This window comes from Trachypithecus francoisi, unplaced genomic scaffold, assembly GCF_009764315.1.
Source record: "Trachypithecus francoisi isolate TF-2019V2 unplaced genomic scaffold, Tfra_2.0 Lachesis_group10, whole genome shotgun sequence".
NCBI lineage: Eukaryota > Metazoa > Chordata > Mammalia > Primates > Cercopithecidae > Trachypithecus > Trachypithecus francoisi.
Genome location: NW_022681455.1, coordinates 26,621,421 through 26,642,151, shown reverse-complemented (window position 1 = coordinate 26,642,151; position 20,731 = coordinate 26,621,421). Strand labels below are relative to the sequence as shown.

Sequence of the window (20,731 nt, the reverse complement as noted above, 5' to 3'; positions counted from 1 at the left end):
TCTAGGATTTGAGTGCTAGAAATAGCATCAAAAAAAGTTAGTGGGGCCAGGGGTGGTGGCTCATGCCTGTAATCCCAGCACTCTAGGATGCCGAGGCAGGTGGATCACCTGAGGTCAGGAGTTGGAGACTAGCCTGGCCAACATGGCAAAACCCTGTCTCTACCAAAAACACAAAAATTAGCTGGGTGTGGTGGCTCGCGCCTCTAATCCCAGCTACTTGGGAGGCTGAAGTACAAGAATTGCTTGAACCCAGGAGGCAGAGGTTGCAGTGAGCTGAGATCGCATCACTGCACTCCAGCCTGGGTGACAGAGTGAGACTCCGTCTCAAAAAAAAAAAAAGTTAGCCTTGTATGGATATATGATTTTAAATATAATCTTAAAAGCAATCTAAAATGAAAATTGAAAATATTTGGGCCCTCTAATGTATTACGATATGAAATACCAGCATCATCTACGAAATACTTTAGCGAAAAATATTTTAACTTGAATTGAATCAAGTTTCTGGACATACCTTCTAATTTATAGAACACAGAGGATCAAATGCAACAAAACTATGAATCAAATGGTCTTTAAAAAGTCAACGTTATAAAAATATTGAGAGACTAAAGACATTACAACCACATGGAATGAGTGACTCTATACTGAATTCTAGTTAAAAAAAATAAATACATAAATATATTCTTGGGATAACTAGAGAAATTGGATCATAAGCCAGTTCTTAGATACAATGAAATTACTGATACTTTTCCTAGGAGTGATAACAAGTTTATGATGTGTAGAATGCTCTTACATGTAGGAGTGCTTGCTGAAGTGTTTAATGGTAAAGTCATCACATCTGTCACTTATTTTCAAACAGTTCAGCAAAAGAAATGTACATGCTGTGTGTGTGCACACACAAGAAAGATTGATTTAAAGCGAGTATGGCAAATACTAGCAATTGTTGATTGTGGAGTGTATATATTGTTCACTGCAATATTATTTCAACTCCTTTTTGTAAATTTAAAGCTTTTCGGCTGGGCGCGGTGGCTCAAGCCTGTAATCCCAGCACTTTGGGAGGCCAAGACGGGCGGATCACAAGGTCAGGAGATCGAGACCCACCTGGCTAACACGATGAAACCCTGTATCTACTAAAAAAATACAAAAAACTAGCCAGGCGAGGTGGCGGGCGCCTGTAGTCCCAGCTACTTGGGAGGCTGAGGCAGGAGAATATCGTAAACTCGGGAGGCGGAGCTTGCAGTTAGCTGAGATCCGGCCACTGCACTCCAGCCTGGGCGACAGAGTGAGACTCCGTCTCAAAAAAAAAAAAAAATTAACTTTTCATAATAAAAAGCTATAGAGAGAAAATAACCTCCTTCAAGAGTAACATATAAAAAATACGACACAACTAAAAACTGTGATAATTGTGCCCCTTTTGTAATTTCTGAGAAATCTCCAAACATTGTCTTTTATTCTTTTGTAAAGGAAGAAAGTTTAGGCAAGAGTTTATTTTAGGGACAAGCCTAAGAACATGTTCTCTTTATTATTTCTGTTTTAATCCAAAGAGCTTCTTCAGATGTCAAAAGTCATGTACAATTTGTGTGTGGATGAGATTAGAGCAAGGCAAGTTCCTGGCTAATGATTCACATTAAGAGGCTGAACATACTGGGTTTGAAAATGGCTCAGGCTGGGCACTGTGACTCATTCCTGTAATCATAGCACTTTGGGAAGTCGAGACCAGCCTGGCCAACATGGTGAAACCCAGTCTCTACAAAAAATACAATAATTAGCCAGGCATGGTGTCAGGTGCCTGTACTCGCAGCTAGTCGGGAGGCTGAGTAGGAGGATGGCTTAAGCCCCATAAGGCAGTGAGCCATGTTCATGCCACAGCACTCCTGTAGCAGGAGGAGTCATAGACAAAAATCCCTCAGACACTGGATTGTGGAAGGAAAGAGCTTTATTCAGCTAGGACCATTGGCAGACTTACATCCTAGAAACTGAGCTCTCGGAATAAGTAATTCCTGTCCTTTTTAAGGGCTCACAACTCTAAAGGGGCTGCGTGAAGTGGGGGTCGTGATCGATTGAGCAAGCAATGGGTACATGACTGGGGGCTATAATGCACCAGTAATCAGAAAAAAACAGAACAGGGAGTTTCACGATGCTTCTTCATACAATGTCTAGAATCTATAGACACCACAAGCAGTGAGGTCAGGGGTTGAATTTTAACTACCAGGCCTGAAATGTGGCACCGGGCTGTCTGACTATGAATTTCACTTCTGTCTATTCTTTCAACTTCTACCTTTTCAGCAAACAAGAAATAAGTATAAGACAATATGAGGAGTGGTCTCCTCTCTCACTCCAATCTGGGAACAGAGCCAGACCCTGTCTCAAGAAAAAAAAGAAAAAGAAAAAAGAAAAAACAAATAAAGAAAAGAAAACGACTCAGTAATTGGATTGGGATTGTTGCAAAATTTTAGAAACTAGGTGTTAAAGCATGTACAGTGGCAGCACATTGTATGCACTATATGTTAATAAATAATTACTTAATACTGGTGAGGTTTGGCAGGGTAATGGGTATGTGTTAACTGAAAGAGGACACCAACATCTAAAAAAGGCAACGTTCTTACCAGCTGAGAGCTGAAAACACAGCTAATATTTAATTATTCATAGAAGGAAAATAAAATGAAGAAAAATCTCAACTGATCTATCTTCTAATGTTCTGAAATTTACAGCTCGTTGCTTAAAGTAGGTCTAGCAAAGAGAATGGAGTCAAAGCTCTTCTTTTTTTTTTTTAACCAAATAACATCTATTAACATCTCAAGGAACTCTTGATACTCAAGGAACTAACATTTAGCAAAAATACGTTTTAGAAAATATGGTTCTTTTCAAATGTAAATTATTGTGACAGGCAAACAACCAGGAAATAAAAGACTGGAAGAACTGGTTAAAGACACATCTAATGCCATAAAAGTTCACAAGACTACTTAAATATAAATAATAGTTTATTAACAATCTTGTACTTTTAAAATTTACATTGGTAGTTCTAAAATGCTTTGAGTGACATCAGAATCACCTAAGATGTGGGAATGACAATCAATTAATTAATTTATAATTAATCTAAGAAAAGTTATATACATTTTAGAGACCAGGAAGACTAAAGTGGCTTCTGAATTACTGTGTTTATGAACCAAGAACTGGATTATGAAGACTTTTATAAAATCATCTTGAAGTAGGAAAAAAACCAACGTTCTGGGAGTACGATGCCCATTTTTGTGTGTGTTTACAATATTGTGATTGCTGTAATAATCAGGCAGTGAGAATACCAGCTCTTCATCTGACAAGCCACTGTAACCCTCAGGTCCTTATTAACCCTTTATAGAGCTGGTGATATGGTGTGGCTGTTTCCCCACCCAAATCTCATTTTGAATTGTAGTTCCCAAAATCTCCATGTGTCATGGGAGGAACCCAGTGGGAGGTAATGAAATCATGGGGATGGTTGCCCCCGTGCTATTCTCTTCATGGTAATTGCTCATGAGATCCAATGGTTTTATAAGGGGCTTCCCCCTTCACTTGGTTCTCAGTCTCTCTCCTGCCGCCCTGTGAAAAGTAGGCACCCTTCTAGGGGCATGCATTATCACGTGAAAGTATACCAATGTTAAATACAGAAACAATAGACTCTAAGGAGACTTCAGAAAGGAAAAACAGTAATATAAAAGAGGTCAGAGCCGGGCGTGGTGGCTCACGCCTGTAATCCCAGCACTTTGGGAGGCCGAGGCAGGTGGACCACGAGGTCAGGATATTGAGACCATCCTGGCTAACACGGTGAAACCCCATCTCTACTAAAAGTACAAAAAACAAAACACAAAACAAAACAAAACAAAACGTAGCTGTGTGTGGTGGCAGATGCCTGTAGTCCCGGCTGCTCAGGCAGGAGGATGGCGTGAACCCGGGAGGCGGAGCTTGCAGTGAGCAGAGATGGCGCCACTGCACTCCAGCCTGGGCGACAGAGCGAGACTCCGTCTCAAAAAAAAAGAAAAAGTGGTCAGAAAAGGGATACCTCTCATTGACACCTATTAGACAAGTACAGGACAAGATCTTGACAGAGAGTGGAGGGATATCCTGCCCTATCTCATTAGGGTTACTCTGTGAGGCAAGACCAGGAGTGGAGATAGGTCTGAAACAGCCATGTTGTAGTAAGTCTTTCCAAGAAAACGTCACTACATTATTTTGGAGGACAGTATGAAAGGTAAGGTAGCAGAGAGAACTGGGGATAATCAGAAAATAGGCTGTCCCACTCAGCTTTCTTCCTATTTGTTTATTTATGCCACAGAGTCTCCCTCTGTTGCCCAGGCTGGAGTACAGTGGCGGATCTCGGCTCACCGCAGCCTCGACTTCCCAGTGAGGCAGGAAGATAGGATCTGGAGGCAGGGAACATAAGGCCAACTCACACTTCAGCTATAACAGGAAATATCCTCTCCCTAGGGCATACACGGAGTAAATGACTTTGTAACTTTACTTCATCCTCTTCATTTACATAGGGTGTACCCCAAGTAGACGGTATTTAAACTCACAAAAACTCTGTAAGGGGGCCTTTGAGCGCCTATGCTCAGCCCCACTCCCACACTGTGGAGTGTACTTTCATTTTCAATAAAACCCTTCATTCTTTCCTTGCTCTGTTTGTGCGTTTTGTCCAATTCTTTGTTCAAGACGCCAAGAACCTGGACACCCTCCACCATTAACACCAGGCTCTAGTGATCTCCCATCTCAGCCTCCTGAGTAGCTGGAACTGTAGGCACGTGCCACCATGCCCAGTTAATTTTTGTATTTTTTGTAGAGACGGGGTTTTGCCATATTCCCCAGGGTTAAATTTTTTTGTTTTTTTTTTTGAGATGGAGTCTCCCTCTGTTGCCCAGGCTGGAGGGCAGTGATGCGATCGGCTCAACTGCAACCTTCACCTCCTGGGTTAAAGCGATTCTCCTGCCTCAGACTCCTGAGCAGCTGGAATTATGAGCACACAACACCATGCCCGGCTAATTTTTGTATTTTTTAGCAGAGACAACGTTTCACCATGTTGGCCAAGCTGGTCTCGAACTCCTGACCTCAGGTGATCCGCTGGCTTCGGCTTCCCAAAGTGTTGGGATTATAGGCATGAGCCACTGCACCCAGCCAAAAATTTCTTTATTAGGCATTAATAACTGTTATCATTTATTAAAACCCTGCCACAGTCAATCAAGGCCCTATACTATGTGCTCGAAGGCTAACAACACAAGACAGACCTCAGTTAGTGAAAGCTACATAAGTAATGCCTAAACATATCAGGTACTTTGAAATGTTAGATGTTTTCCTGACAGTTATCTAAAGTCTAGTAAAAGTTTACGGACTTTACCATTCACTTTTCCTACTTTTCTAGCTCTTTTGGTTTTTACTTTTTAAATATCTTACACTTCTAGCATAGAATACCTTTAACCAAAAGTCATGGGGAAAGGAGAAGTTATGAATCAATTAAAAAAAAAAACTCAAGGGAAAAAAATGATAAAATTTTACTCTGAAAAGCTTGTAAAAATACTGATGTCTGCTGGTATGTATAAGGCATGTTTTAACCATCTTATGGCATTCTTCATGTTAGATATTTGCAATCAATCTATATAGCATACCAGGGGAGAAATTTATCTTAAAGCAGGGAAGTTGTTGGCAAGTATGATTAATTTAGCTTTGCCTTGTGTAATCATTTTTAGTATCTGTCTGTGTCCCAGCACATATTTCCTAATTTTCATAATTGCTTGCGTCTAGAGTTCAGAGAGTTCCAGGATTTTTTCCAAAAGACATATGTTTACATAAGCAAAATACACTTTTATTATAGTATGGTGTAAATCACCAACCAGAAAGGTTCTACAAACTCAAATTCCAAGCATTCTGAATCAGACCTTCAAAGCCAAAAACCTTTATTTCCATAACTGACTCATGACTTACTCTTTGAGCTTTTAAATTTTGACAGCTTTTGAGGACAGAGGCTGTCTTGTTTCTGTGTGTTCCCAGCACTTAGCATAGGACCTGGAATAGTCAGTGATCAATACATGTCTGTGAATATACAGGTCACTGCTGTGTACATATTGCTTCCTTTTAGTACTTTTATTCTCAGAATTACAACAGCTGAAATGTTCACTCATTTGACTACCAAGATCAATGTAAAATACACAAATAAAAAAATCAAGTAACTTTTAGATCTTGCTCACACATACATAATCCTGGGATGGATTCAAAATGTCTCTACTTAACTTTTGTCAGGAATCTATTCAAAATGTCACTACTAACTTTTGTCAAAAGTGATTCTGGGCAGGGTGCGGTGACTCATGCCAGTAGTCCCAACACTTTGGGAGGCCAAGCTGGGAAGATTGCTTGAGCCCAGGAGTTCAAGACCAGCTTGGGCCACATAGTGAGACCACATCTCCATTTTCTTTTTTTTTTTAAGTGATTCTGGCCAGACACAGTGGTTCACGCCTATAATCCCAGCAGTTTGGGAGGCTGAGGTGGGTTGATCACGAGGTCAGGATTTCGAGACCAGCCTGGCCAACATGGTGAAACCCTGTCTCTACCCAAAATACAAAAATTAGCTGGGCACGGTGGCGGGCGCTTGTAATCCCAGCTACTAGGGAGGCTGAGGCAGAAGAATCGTTTGAACTTGGGAGGCGGAGGTTGCAGTGAGCCAAGACTGGGCCACTGCACCACTCCAGCCTCGGTGACTGAGCAAGACTCCTTCTTGGGGAAAAAATAAAAGTGTTTCTGATCAATCACTTCCTTCAAAATTCCTATCTAAGCAAGGGCAACATAGTGAGACCTACGACTCAACATACTGAGTCTCTACAAAAATACAAAAACAAAATAAAACAGCCCATTAGCTGGGCATGATGATATGTCCCTTAATCCTAGCTGCTCAGGAGGCTGAGGGGAGAGGATCCCTTGAGCCTAGGAGTTCAATACTTCAGTGAGCTCTGATCCCACCACTGCACACCAGCCTGGACCACTGCACCCCAGCATTAACAACACAGTGAGACCCTGTCTCAAAAAAAAAAAAAAAAAATCCTCTGTAAGGACTGTAACTCCATCTACGAGGCTTTCCTTAATTAATCTCAACCAAATCTGATCTCTTACATAGTCTAAATTCTTGTGTACTTAGCTTTTTTTGTGGTACTGTTTGGGACTTGTTTTTAATGATTACGTTATTACTCATATGCTTCCTATGGTGTTATTCTTGAATTCTTTATACTCTAATTTAACCAAAGATAAGGCCCAGCTAAAAGGCTTTCCAAGTACCCTCTGTGGGTTCCCCTGTTTGAGCCTGTGGGAGTAAGGCAGTAGACAGCACACTCTGAGAAATGAATTCTGTTTCATTTGATATTCACAACTACCCCCTTAGGATCTGTATTATCTTCATTATCATCATCTCCATTTTGCATAAGGCATGAGGAAGTTAGGGAAGTCATATTACTTGTGGGACATTGAAGTGGCTAAAACGCCTGTCTGTGTTCTTTCCATTACATCACACATAGGAGTAAATAGCCCGTCATGTTGCTGTAACTTTTACTACCAAAATTCATTATTTACTTTTAAATTGTGTTCAAAAGGGTCTATGTACACAATTAGTTCAGTTACTGTTGAAACACATGCAACAGAAATTGGTTCTTCACTCACTCCCGAAGGACCCAAGCGGCCTCCACTTGGGGTTCCTCCGGCTTTATCTGGCGCTGCTGCACCACGTCCTCCCCTACACGTGGGGGTCGGTGGTCCGATTTCCTCACCCTCAAGGGACCACGCGCTCGCAAAGAACCCAGGGCCTCTTCCACCAGCCCGCAGCAGGTACGCAGTAAACCTTTACCGAATGAATGAATGGAAAACTGCGAATTAACCTTATGTTACTTTGCAACATGGGCTGTATGTATGTATATATGTGTGTATTTATATATTTTTTGAGACGGAGTCTCGCTCTGTCGCCCAGGCTGGAATGCAGCGGCGCGATCTCGGCTCACTGCAAGCCCCGCCTCCTGGGTTCACGCCATTCTCCTGTCTCAGCCTCCCGAGTAGCTCAGCCTCCCGAGTAGCTGGGACTACAGGCGCCCGCCACCACGCCCGGCTAATTTTTTGTATTTTTAGTAGAGAGGGGGTTTCACCGTGTTAGCCAGGATGGTCTCGATCTCCTGACCTGGTGATCCGCCCACCTGGGCCTCCCAAAGTGTTGGGATTACAGGCGTGAGCCACCGCGCCTGGCCCGCATTTTTTTTTTTAATGACACTTATTTGATCTATAAATACGCAGATGCACAGAGCGCCACTCTACAACCTTTCATGTCACCCGCGGAGTTCTGCAGCCGTGGCGGCAACTGCGCCTGCGCACCTGGCAACACAACTAGGCCACACCCTTGCCACCACGTGACCTCCTCCCCATCACGCGACCCGTTGCTCCCCACGCTGGCCCAGGACCGCAAGTTTCCGGTTACCTTTATTTCGCTGGTTTTCCAAACCTCCAACGGAACGCGCTCGCCGTCCGCTTGCTGTCCTCTTGCTAGCCGCTAGCTCCGGATGGCTACCATTCGGAAAATCAGCTCCGCTACCAAACACAAGTGGAAAGAAAGCGTGTCGGATAGAGTGAAAGCGGGTGAAAAAGCTGAGAAAGTGGAAGAGGGCGACGGGCCCCCAGCCCCTTAGCTCAAAATGACCACCCGGGAGCAGAGATACCCTTTGCGAAGCTTTCTTTTTCTTTGTGTGTCTATTCGTCAACGCAGGTGCCCCCCTCGCCACTCCCTCTTCACCTTTCCCTGTGCGAAAGGCTTTGCAGTCTTCCAATTAGCAAGTAAATGAAACCGACGCCAGGGCACCCACCCTGGGCCCTGGCCTCTGGCGCTACTGATACTCTCTTCTCTTGCACTACAGCGGGAGTGAGGTGGGGGGCTGGAAGGGGCAGGTGGGACTGGAGACTCATCTCCCACCTGCATCTAAGAACACGATTTATGAAGGAGAGCAAAGGAAAGCAAAACCTTTCCAGCTTCCCGTTTTCACATTGGGTTATGTTTTGTTTTGAAAATGAACACATAGAAGATAATTTTAGCCATACATAGGATAATCATAATTCCTAACCTGCAAGAATACAATTTGTCATGCCCGTCTCATAATCCCTCAAATCTAACGTTTGTTCCCGTCACTTTCCGCTGTCCCTCAAATTTCCTTCAGGCCTGTCTTCTCTGAATTTTCTGTAATTTGGCGCTGGAGAAATGAAGGAGTGGATCCTGCCTCAGGGCGGATGTAGGATTACACACAAGTATGAGCCCCAGTCCACAAGCAAATTCAGGAAGAACTTGTGCTTGGAAGACTTCATAAATCACATTTAACTTACACTGGGTGGTTCTGTTAGTAGGTCAGACTTTTTTTTTTTTTTTTTTCAAGATGGAATTTCGCTCTTGTTGCCCAGGCTGGAGTGCAATGGCGCGATCTCGGCTCACCGCAACCCCCGTCTCCCTGGTTTAAGCGATTCTCCTGCCTCAGCCTCCTGAGTAGATGGGATTACAGGCGCCCGCCAACATGCCCAGCTAATTTTTGTATTTTTAGTAGAGACAGGGTCTCGCCATATTAGCCAGGCTGGTCTTGAACTCCTGACCTCGGGTGATCCACCCGCCTCGGCCTTCCAAAGTGCTGGGGATTACAGACGTGAGCCACCGCGCTGGGCCTGAACTTCTTTTAATGGTGCCAATCTTATGGACCTCAGACACCTCTCAGTGAGAACTTGCTGGCATTTTGTGTGGAGAACAGAACTGAGAGGACCAATCTGGACAAGGGGAGCCAATTAGAAAACTGCAGGCCCAGGATTATCTTATTTTCATTCTCTAGAGCAGAGTTGCAATAGAGCGCTATTGACATTTTGGACTAGATATTATAATTCTTTGTTGTGGGGGCTGTTCTATGCATTACAGGATGTTTACTAGCATTCCTGTTCTTTACCTACTATATTCCTCAGTTACAGCTATTTACCTACTATGTTCCTCAGTCACAACAATTAAAAATGTCTTCTTACATTGTCAGATGACCCTTGTGAGGGCAAAATTGCTCCATTAGAGAAATCACTGCTCCACGAGTATGTAGCATTGTTTTGGCTTACTATTTATTTTTGAGACAGGGTCTGGCTCTGTCGCTCAGGCTGCAGTGTGCAGTGAAACAATCATAGCTTACTGTGGCCTCAAACTCCTGGGCTCATGGGATCCTCCCTCTTCAGCCAGTCCCAGTAGCTGGGCCTACAGGCGCCCGACCACTACTCCCGGCTAATTTTTGTATTTTTTGTAGAAACAGGATTTCACCATGTTGGCCATGGCTGATCTCGAACTGCTGGTCTCAAGCGACTTACCTGCCTCAGGGTCCCAAACTCCTGGGATTACAGGCCTGAGCCACCAAGCCCGGCCTAGTTTACTATTTATTGATTAGGGTATTTTTTCAGCTTTGTAAGGGACCGTCGTTAACCTGTAGACAACTGTGATGATGCAAATGAACTTCGTCTGATATTTAGTTATTTTCCGTCTTGTAGAAACAGTAACAGTTGTATTGCCCTATGGGGCAGTTTCTAGTTCTCTATCTCACTTAGCAATGTTAATTTACAGCATTGCTTCTTTCAGTGACTATCAATAAATTCTTTGAATCAGTTTTACCATCTTGATGATTCCCTCATTAGTGAATTAAACCTTTGGCAAGTGTTTATTTCATATTCATATAATAATCATGCATTTAACCGTTTGAAAAGTGTATTTTGACCAAATGCAGTAAATACATCTATGAAATAGGGTAACTTATTCAGTCAATTGAGGTTGGAGAGGAGATAAAACATTACGTTTAATTCATACAGACTCGCCCCACTCAAATGAATGTTTCATGGACTTGAGGAGATTAATGGCCAAGTTAAATGTGCTTTCAATTCTTGTTCAGAAAAGAAAAAATAAATCTGTGTGCCATAAAGGAGTGAACATTGGGCTCAATGGACTACCTGCACAAGAAGGATCATTGCCCTGTGCATGTTGTATTACATGACGAGGTAATTATCTTTAATGGAACATGAAGAAGAATGAAACGGATTTGTTTTCCTTTTTCTTTCTTTCTTTCTTTCTTTTTTTTTTCTTTCTTTTTTTTTTTTTTGGTTTGTTTTTTTGAGAGGGAGTCTTGCTCTGTCCAGCAGCTGGAGTGCAATGGCAACATTTCTGCTCACTGCAACCTCAGCTTCCTGGGTTCCAGCGATACCCCTGCCTCAGCCTCCCGAGTAGCTGGGATTACAGGCGCCCACCACCATGCCCGGCTGATTTTTGTAGTTTTAACAGAGACGTGAGTTTCACCATTTTGGCCAGGTTGGTCTCGAACTCCTGACCTCAAGTGATCTCCCCATCTCGGCCTGCCAAAGTCCTGGGATTACAGAGGTGAGTCAACACGCCAGGCCATAATGAAACAGATTTCCGATGCCAGATTCCACAAGTGGATTTCTTCGTTAATGAGGGAGGATAATAGCTATTCTGAGCTTCAGAGTCATAGAAAACTAGACAAGAACTTTACACTTTGCAAAACTGATATTTGAAATGATATTACCTTGTATTAAAGTTGATCATTTAAAAATGTATCATTTTAGCACCCCCATGGATAGGATTTTGCTGAGTGAAGAATTAATGTGATGGCCAGCTGCTGTGGGCTCACGCCTATGATGCTAGGACTTTGGGAGGCCAAAGCAGATGGATCACTTGAGGCCAAGAGTTCGAGACCAGACTGGCCAACATGGCAAAATCACATCTCTACTAAAAATACAAAAATTAGCCAGGCGTGGTGGCTTGCGCTTGTAATCCCAGCTGTTCGGAGACTGAGGCGGGAGAACGGGAGAATCGCTTGAACCTGGGAAGCGGAGGTTGCAGTGAGCTGATATCACGCCACTGCACTCCAGTCTGGGCGACAGAGCGAGACTCAAAAAGAAAAAAAAAAAATTAGTATGCGTTCGAAGTTGCATTATTTAGCCTGCTCTTCCTTCTCCTCCTCCTGTCAATTATCTCAATAAAATATCATTAAAATTGCAGTGTTAAAGTGTTTCAAATTCTATTTTTAGGTAGAGATTAAAATTGGTTATATAATGCATTCATCACAACAGAAGATGGTCATTGCTAAATTCTTATCAGTTCCTTGTGCCTCCTTAACATTTTATGTTTCTTTTTGTAAACCAGTGAGAGTGGTGCTCCTGTTTTCTCCCTGTTTCAGAGAAAAGGGCTTCTGAATATCAATCAATTCCGAAGGGGTACTGGATGTCAAAGAGTATCAACAACATAGGTAAATAGGACGGCAAACGGCCACGATTGCCCAACCTCGAGCAGAGATGGCATCCCCAGCAGAGAGAGAAAGTTACGTGAATCCTTCGATAGCTCAGTTGGTAGAGCGGAGGACTGTAGTTGGATATTTCCCTAGACATCCTTAGGTCGCTGGTTCGAATCCGGCTCGAAGGAATTCATGGTCTTTTTGGCGTATAAATTTTAAGAATCATTCTCAGAAATGAGTAGTTCACTTATATATATCCTCGATGAGAATCTATTATAAAACTATTCTGGATGTGCAATGAATCTCTTTAATTTTTTATTATTCTCCGTAATAATTTTTAACACGCGCCATCAAGACTTCATCCCTATAATTCATATAATCCAACTCTTTTAGAAGTCCTGGGCACTGAGGAAGTGAATCAGACACTGGTCCACTGGGCTAGAGATCCACAGAGGCCTCTCCACCCCTTAACCCCGGATCCACAGCCTGGGGAAAGGGGTGGCTGGTGGGAATTACTCGGAGCAACTGGTAATTGGTGGGGCACGCGCGTCCCCTGGTGTTCAAAGTTCTGAATCGTTGAGAGTTACGTGCTGAACCACTAGCGTCTGAACCCTACACATCTGAAGCCAGGATGACATTCAGGGAGTCTATTCGCCCTTCTCCTTTTAATTGTCAAGGTGGTGGTTTTCGATCCTAGCTGAGAATATGTGGTAGATACTAGAATCACCTGGAGAGATTTTACAACGCATCTATGCTTGGGTTTCTTTGGAGGTAAGATTCAGGTATTGTAGTTTCAAAAGCTCACCAGGTGACTTTTATGTACTGCAAGTTTTGTAAAACACTGGTAGAAGCGAATTATTTTAGGATAAAATAATACATACAGGAAAAAATGGACAGGATTTCCTACCCATATAGGAAATTAGCTCACGAAGTAGAGATCTGGCATAACAGTGGTACATATTTGCTAATTTTGTGTCAATCTAATTACAATATATTAATCCCATTGTACCCTTTTGTGTCTCCAAATGTGATCCCAGGTACCTATGGAAGAGTTCTTAATGACAAATATCTTTGTCTAGATCAAAGTAAGGAAGCGTTTTCTGAGGATTTTGTGCCTGGCAATTTCTTGTATGTGCCTTCCCATGTTTCCAAACTTTTATTTTTTATGAAAATAATTCTCAAACTTGGATATGTATCAGAACCACCTGGAAAACTAATAAAAAACACAGAAGCCCAGGCTTATTGAATTAGGGTGGTGGTTGGAGAGCCCTGCCCAAAACGCATTGGAAGCCACTCCTATTAAGGGCTGGAGATGGATCTAAACTGATAGCTCCCCATGAACTTGCTTTTTGAAAGCTGGTTGGGGGCAAAAGAAAAATGGCCTTTTGTTTGTTTTTTGAGAAGGAGTCTCGCTCTGTCGCCCAGCCTGGAGTGCAGTGGCTCCATCTCAGTTCACTGCAAGCTCCGCCTTCCGGGATTCTCCCGCCTCAGTCTCCCGAGTAGCTAGGATTACAGGCGTCCGCCATCACGCCGGGCTAATTTTTGTGTTTTTAGTAGAAACGGGATTTCACCATGTTGGCCAGGCTGGTCTGGAACTCCTGACCTCAGGTGATCCACCTGCCTCGTCCTCCCAAAGTGCTGGAATTACAGGCGCGAGACACCGCACCCAGCCAGAAAACAAAACAAAACAAAAAATAGGTACTTTGAAAGGTAATGTTTGGGCCTTGAATGCGACATTTATTAAATAGTCCTGAACTAAGCTTCTTGCCAAGGCACAATAGATTTCGGTCCAGATAGATTCTCTGTTACAATTCTCCTCCCATATGCCAGCACCAGTAACAGCAGAAGACCCCCCACCCCCACCCTCCGGCAAGTTATAGCAAGATTACTTCAGAAGAGGAAGAGTGAATGTCAAAACAAAACAAAACAAAACAAAAACCCTCAAACATACCTACATATCTTTGGCTCTCCCTCATTTTATTTTGTTTATTTTTTTTGAGACGGAGTCTCGCTCTGTCGCCCAGGCTGGAGTGCAGTGGCGCGATCTCGGCTCACCACAACCTCTGCCTTCCGGTTTCAAGCCATTCTCCTGGGTCAGCCTCCCGAGTAGCTGGGATTACAGGCATGCGCCACCACGCCCGGCTAATTTTTGTTGGGATTCATGCACCACCAAGCCCGGCTAATTTTTGTATTTTTAGTAAAGGACGGGGTTTCAACATGTTGCCAGGCTGGTCTCGGCCTCCCAAAGTGCTGGGATTACAGATGTGAGCCACCACGCCCCGCCCATCCATTTTATTGAGATAATGGGAGTGCATTTGTTACAGTTGTAACAACTCGAGGTGGTCCTCAATAGGTCGGACATGTAGGAAATCGATTCTAAGAATAAAAATGTAATTTTAAAAATCTTTTAAAATTTGTAATACAGGGCCAGGCGCGGTGGCCCACTCCTGTAATCCCAGCCCTGTGGGAGGCCGAGGCGGGTGGATCACTAGAGGTTAGGAGTTCAAGACCAGCCTGGCCAATGTGGTGAAACCCCGTGTCTACTAAAAATATTCCGGGTGTGGTGGCTCACAGCTGTAATCCCAGCTACTCCGGAGGCTGAGGCACAAGAATCGCTTGAACCCGGGAAGCGGAGGTTGCAGTGAGCCGAGATCGTGCCACTGCACTCCAGACCGGGCGACAGAGTAAGTCTGTCTCAAAAAAAAAAAAAAAAAAAAAAGGAAAAGAAAAAGAAAAAGAAAAAAATTGTAAAATTTGTAATATGTCAAGTCTGTCTCAAAAAAAAAAAAAAAAAGGAAAAGAAAAAGAAAAAGAAAAAAATTTGTAATGTCCTCAGTCTGCTCTGATAAAAATGTAATACATAAATGTAATACATAAATGATCGAAGTGCATAATAGATTTGCCAAAGCACCTGGCAGAGACCAACGTTCAGAACTGAAAACCGTGAGAGAAATTCCAAAGAACCCAGCTCTGTCTACCATAGAACAATCTGAGGACTAGGTGGTGAGGGAATCTTGAGCTTGAAGGAAAGACCACCCCCATTATGATATGGAAGTGTGTTGTTAGCTGTTTATGAGTCAGCAAGACATTCATGGAAACATAGGAGTAAAGGCCAAAGGGTAAGGTGGGAGAGGAAACTACATAAAACTGGAGAATGCGGGCATCGATCCCGCTACCTCTCGCATGCTAAGCGAGCGCTCTACCATTTGAGCTAATTCCCCTCGTGGAAAAATATCACTTACATCCTTTACCCTCTTTGATATCTGGAAGTAATTCAGGACTCGCTGCTATTTCAATTGACTTTCGTCATTAGCCAATAGGAAAAAAATGAAGAACTGTATATCAATGGTAACTAAAGAGCCTCAGCATGACTTCTGCCCCTCAGCGCCATCTATAATCTGTTTTACCATGTCGGATCCCGTCGGGAGGAGACCACGGAGTGCAGGTGAACCAGGGAGTCAGAGTCCTTAGAAACAGCTGTCTTGGGGATCCGGGAAGAGTTTAACACTGGAATCACATCTACGGAAACCGGAAACTGGAAGCAAATTGAGGATGCAGCCAGAAGGGAAAATCAAGTTTTTCAAGCAATGAGGTTCGGCCTTGGCCTAACCAATAGTTTCTACCACTCTCCGCACCCCTAAAATTTTCATCTATTCATCTGGTTCCAGAAACAGATTATCCAGCGTCTTTATAGATCTACAAATGTCCCTTAAAGTCGGGAGCGGTGGTTCACGCCTGTAATCCCAGCACTTTGGGAGGCCGAGGCGGGTGGATCACTTGAGATTAGGAGTTCGTGACCAGCCTGCCAATATGGTGAAACCCCCCCGCCCCCCCGTCTCCACTAAAAACACAAAAAACTAGCCGGGCATGGTGGCGCACGCCTGTAATCCCAGCTGCTAGGGAGGCTGAAGCAGGAGACTCGCTTGAACCCAGGAGGCAGAGCTTGCAATAAGCTGAGTTCGCACCACTGCATTCCAGCCTGGGCGACAGAGTAGTAAGACTCCCTCTCAAAAAGAAAAAGAAAAAAAAATCCACTTTTTGTCTGGCTTTGTCACCGCCGGAGGACCTGTGGCCACGAGGGGGCGTGCGTCCCATTTGATTTCTCTATTCTAGTTTCTGTAGTCCTGATTTCGATCAAGGGGTGTACAAATTATTTTTCTAAGGTAAATATTAGCAAGAGAAGCGAATATACTTATGGCTGCAGACTTAGAGGCAGAGTGCACAAAGACAAATGCTTTAGTTGCCACTTTTTCTTCTGGGCCTACTGAGTACCAGGTACTGTGCCAGGTGCTAGGTGCTAGGTACTGTTCAGCAGAAGCTAGTTGGGAAAAGGAGGATCCGTTGGGCATTGCTAGAGGCCCATCACTCTCAGAAAAGCCATACGAAAGCTGTCACCCAACATCTGCACCTTCAACTGCTTCTTTTCTAGAAATTCCATCATTAGAAACTTATTTTTTTTATTTTCTAGTCTCAATGAAATTGGGGCAAGATGCTAAAAATTGAAAATGGAGAAGACAAAATATCTTATGTAAGAAAGTGACTATGCTGCTCAGGACATAACAGGTCTTTTTAAAACCTTAAGACAACCTTTAGTACTTGCTCTTCTCTTTTGCTTTTTCATTGCAATCATGGCTGACAAAGTGGATAACTCTGTGGAAAGAAGACCTCCCAATTTCCTGCCCCCACCATTTTAGACAAGAGAGTTAAAAACTCAGATATTGCCAGGCGCAGTGGCTCACTCCTGTAATCCCAGCTCTTTGGGAGGCGGCTGGATCATTTGACGTCAGGAGTTCGAGACCAGCCTGAGACCAACATGGCGAAACTCTGTCTCTACTAAAAATACAAAAATCAGCTGTGGGCCGTGGTGGGTACCTGTAATCTTGGCTACTTGGGAGGCTGATGTAGGAGAATCGCTTGAACCTGAGAGGCAGAGGTTGCAGTGAGCAGAGATTGCACCACTGCCCTCCAGCCTGGGTGACAGAGCGAGACCCTCTCAATAAACAAACAAAAAACCAGATGTTCTAAGTGTGTGTAGAAACCCACCATTCATCTCGGAACTTGGCTCAAAGTCAGCCTTGCTTTGAGGCTCACACCACCTAGGTGCTTTCTCCTTCTACCCTGGACAGAATTTATCCAGTCAGTTTGGCCTCCCCTTACTCTTTTCTGTTTATTTTCTATGACTCTATTAGCAGTGCGGGTGTGGAAATGAGGTGAAAGAAAATTAGCCCAATCCCATAGTTCAGATCCATGGGTTGTGTGTTGGCATGACTGCAAACTGGGAGCAATTGGTTTGCCTAGGGCTTTTGAATTGGGAGTTCTGGTTTCCAGCAACATTGGATTAGGTATCAAATTTTACAACTTCTTAGCTTCCACAGAAGTAAATTAAGGTCAAGAAACCCCATCTCTACAAAAAGTACAAAAATTAGCTGGGCTTGGTAGCATGTGCCTGTAGTAGTCCCAGCTACTAGGGAAGCTGAGGTGGGAGGATCATCTGAGGAGAGTGAAGTTGCAGAACTGTGATCATGCCTCTGCACTCCAGCCTGTGTGACAGAGTGACAGACTGAGCCGCTTTCTCAAAAAAAAAAAAAAAAAAGAATATCTTAAAGTTCACATGGAAGTTTTAACAGTTGTTAGCAGTAGTTAAACTATTGACTCTCAACTCCAAACCCACTGCTATGGACTGAATTGTGTTTCCTTAAAATTCTGTGTTGAATCCCGAACCCTTAAAGTGACTTAGTTGGAGTAAGGAAGTAGTTAAGGTTAAATAAGGTCATAGGGATGGGCCTTGATCCCTAAGATTAGTTTCCTTATAAGAGGAGACAGAGTACTCAAACCATGTGAAGACACAGCAATAAGATGTCCGTCTGCAAGCCAGGAAGTGAGCCCTTACCAAGAACCAAATCAGTTAGCAACTTAATCTTGGACTTCCCAGTCTCCAGAACTGTGAGAAAATAAATTTCTGTTGTTTTAAGCCACCCAGTCTGTGGTATTTTTGTCACAGCAGCCTGCTAGAGTTTGAATGTCTGTGTCCTTCCAAAATTCATTATACTGAAATCTAAGACCCAATATGATAGTGTTAAGACGTGGGGACTTTAGGAAGCCATTTGGCCATCAGAACTATGCCATTTCTTTTTTGAGGGGGGCCTTCTCTTTCTTCTGCCATATGAGAACACAATGTTTCTTCCTTATGCCCTCCATTTCTTCTGCCATGTGAGGACACAAACATAGGTGCTATCTTGGAAGCAGAAAGCAGGTCTCACCAGACACTGAATCTGCTGGTCCCTTGATCTTGGACTTCCCAGCCTCCAGAATCGTGAGCAATACATTTCTACTTTATTTATTTATTATTTATTTATTTATTTGAGATGGAATCTCACTCTGTCACCCAGGCTGGAGTGCAGTGGTGCAACCTTGGCTCACTGCAGCCTCTGCCTCCCGGTGTCTCCTGCCTTAGCCTGCCCAGTAGCTGGGACTATAGGTGTGAGCCACCATACCCAGCTAATTTTTGTATTTTTAGTAGAGATGGGGTTTCACCATGTTGGCCAGGCTGGTTTTGAACTTGTGACCTCAAGTGATCCACCCACCATGGCCTCCTAAAGTGCTAGGATTACAGTTGCAAACCAGAGCACCTGGCCTCTACTCTTTATAAATTACCCAGTCTCAGGTATTTTGATACGCAGAACAAATGGATTCATTATACCGAATACTTCCAGTGTTCTGAAAAAACTGCGTTAAAACCGATTGTAGTTTAAAAAATGAGTATCAACATAATTAAAACTGAGTCTCCTTAATGCAACAAGACTTGAAGACCCAGAAACTTTCAGGACACGTATTTAGGAATTCTAGAAAACGGAAACCTACGTGTCCTTCGATAGCTCAGTTGGTAGAGCGGAGGACTGTAGGCTTACTAAACATTAAGGGATCCTTAGGTCGCTGGTTCGAATCCGGCTCGGAGGACGTCAGTTTTGAACTGCGGGCTAACTAACGAACTTTACGAAAATAAGGCTCTAGACGGGAAAACGTATTAAGCTGCTCTTTAATCCTTTCTTTAATCCCCTTTGTGATACAGGAAGTAAGACTCTTAATCACACTGCAGTTTTACCACTTGACCCTATGGATAAGCCTTGCCAAAAGGGAGGCTACAGACTCCAAGGCTGGAGGTGAGAAAGTGAACTTGTTTTCTTTCTGGGGCCTTCCTGTTTCTCTAGGTGTCACCCCAGTAACCCTAACAGAGACAACAACTTTGTAGCAGCCCCGTCTCGAAATTTCACTTCTTATTGGCATCTCTGTAGCTTTTCCACGTGGTGTCCAAGGTACAGATAGGATACACAATGATGTCAAGAGAGACTGTCCACATCCTAGGATCACTCCTCTCTAGCTGCTAGCTCTCTATTAGGTTAGAAACATTGAAAGTTAGCATCTACTTTTTTCTTAGTTACTCATGCAAGGGACTTAATTACGGAGTTCAATATCAACTGTATGCTATTAATATGTCTGACAAGAGGCACTGGCAGTTGCCATTTGAAAAAAAAACTTGGGATTTTTCCTTTTAAAGCTTTTCTTGCGAGATAGTTTTAACATATTCCCCATTTCTGCCTTACGTATAAGGAAGTTGAGCAGACAACAATCTACACAGAACCTCTCTCTATGTTGGACAATTTGCTTTGAAAAAGGAATATTTATATTTCCACGTAAAGTTTTCAAGAGTTTTTGCTTCATTTTAACTGCTCCGCCATGATTATGTAATATACACTCAAATTTACACAAACACGCACAGACGACACTTCAACGTTTCAACACTACAGTTATGAATATACACAATTTATCATTCGACTTTCAGAAAGGAGAACTGCAAGGATACCGGAATGCTTTGTTCACAACCCTGGGATCCTCATCAACCCAGTTGTCTGTATTTAGGGCAACCATAGCATTTATCAAGCAAATCCAGACACTTTTAAGAGAGAAAGGAGGAGTTAATCAGACAAAACAGCAGGAGAGAGGGCGTAATCTGGGAGATTGTGTATATCTAGGGGAGGAGGACGGGGAATTCCAGTAAGGTTTCTGGTTTGAGCTATACATAAATATCCTAATGTTTTCAATATAAAACCCAATGCCTTTTACATATTTATAACCATGAAGCCAATTACCTAGATCATTACACAGAATAATTCCGGTGTCTGAGAATACTGCTTTAAAGCCGATGGAAGTTTAAAAAATTAATATTAATTAAAACCAAGTCTCCTAAACGGAACGAGACTTGAAAACCTAGAAACTTCCAGGACGCACATTATTTTGGGGCTTTTAGAGAGCGCAGAACTACGTGTCTAGAGAACAAACAGTTACGTCTCCTTCGATAGCTCAGTTGGTAGAGCGGAGGACTGTAGGTAGGTTCATTAAACCAAGGTATCCTTAGGTCGCTGGTTCGAATCCGGCTCGAAGGA

General features: G+C 43.2%; 1 long non-coding RNA gene and 4 other non-coding genes across 6 annotated transcripts; 4 read left to right on the top strand and 1 right to left on the bottom strand.

Moving 5' to 3' along the window:
• The first annotated feature begins 12,387 nt into the window (after positions 1-12,387).
• On the top strand, positions 12,388-12,478 carry TRNAY-GUA. The gene is given in 2 exon segments: positions 12,388-12,424; positions 12,443-12,478. It is a non-coding gene; the product is annotated as a tRNA-Tyr (tRNA).
• Positions 12,479-12,854: 376 nt separating this feature from the next.
• On the top strand, positions 12,855-19,446 carry LOC117088350. 2 transcript variants are annotated; one of them, XR_004439168.1, is made up of 3 exons: positions 12,855-13,061; positions 15,604-18,603; positions 19,360-19,446. It is a non-coding gene; the product is annotated as an uncharacterized LOC117088350 (long non-coding RNA). The 2 variants fall into 2 exon arrangements; XR_004439169.1 differs by having other exon boundaries at positions 12,898-13,061; positions 18,506-18,603.
• TRNAA-AGC lies at positions 15,439-15,511 on the bottom strand. Its single transcript has one exon. It is a non-coding gene; the product is annotated as a tRNA-Ala (tRNA).
• TRNAY-GUA lies at positions 19,156-19,247 on the top strand. Its single transcript is given in 2 exon segments — positions 19,156-19,192; positions 19,212-19,247. It is a non-coding gene; the product is annotated as a tRNA-Tyr (tRNA).
• Positions 19,447-20,637: 1,191 nt separating the features above from the next.
• TRNAY-GUA lies at positions 20,638-20,731 on the top strand. The gene is made up of 2 exons: positions 20,638-20,674; positions 20,696-20,731. It is a non-coding gene; the product is annotated as a tRNA-Tyr (tRNA).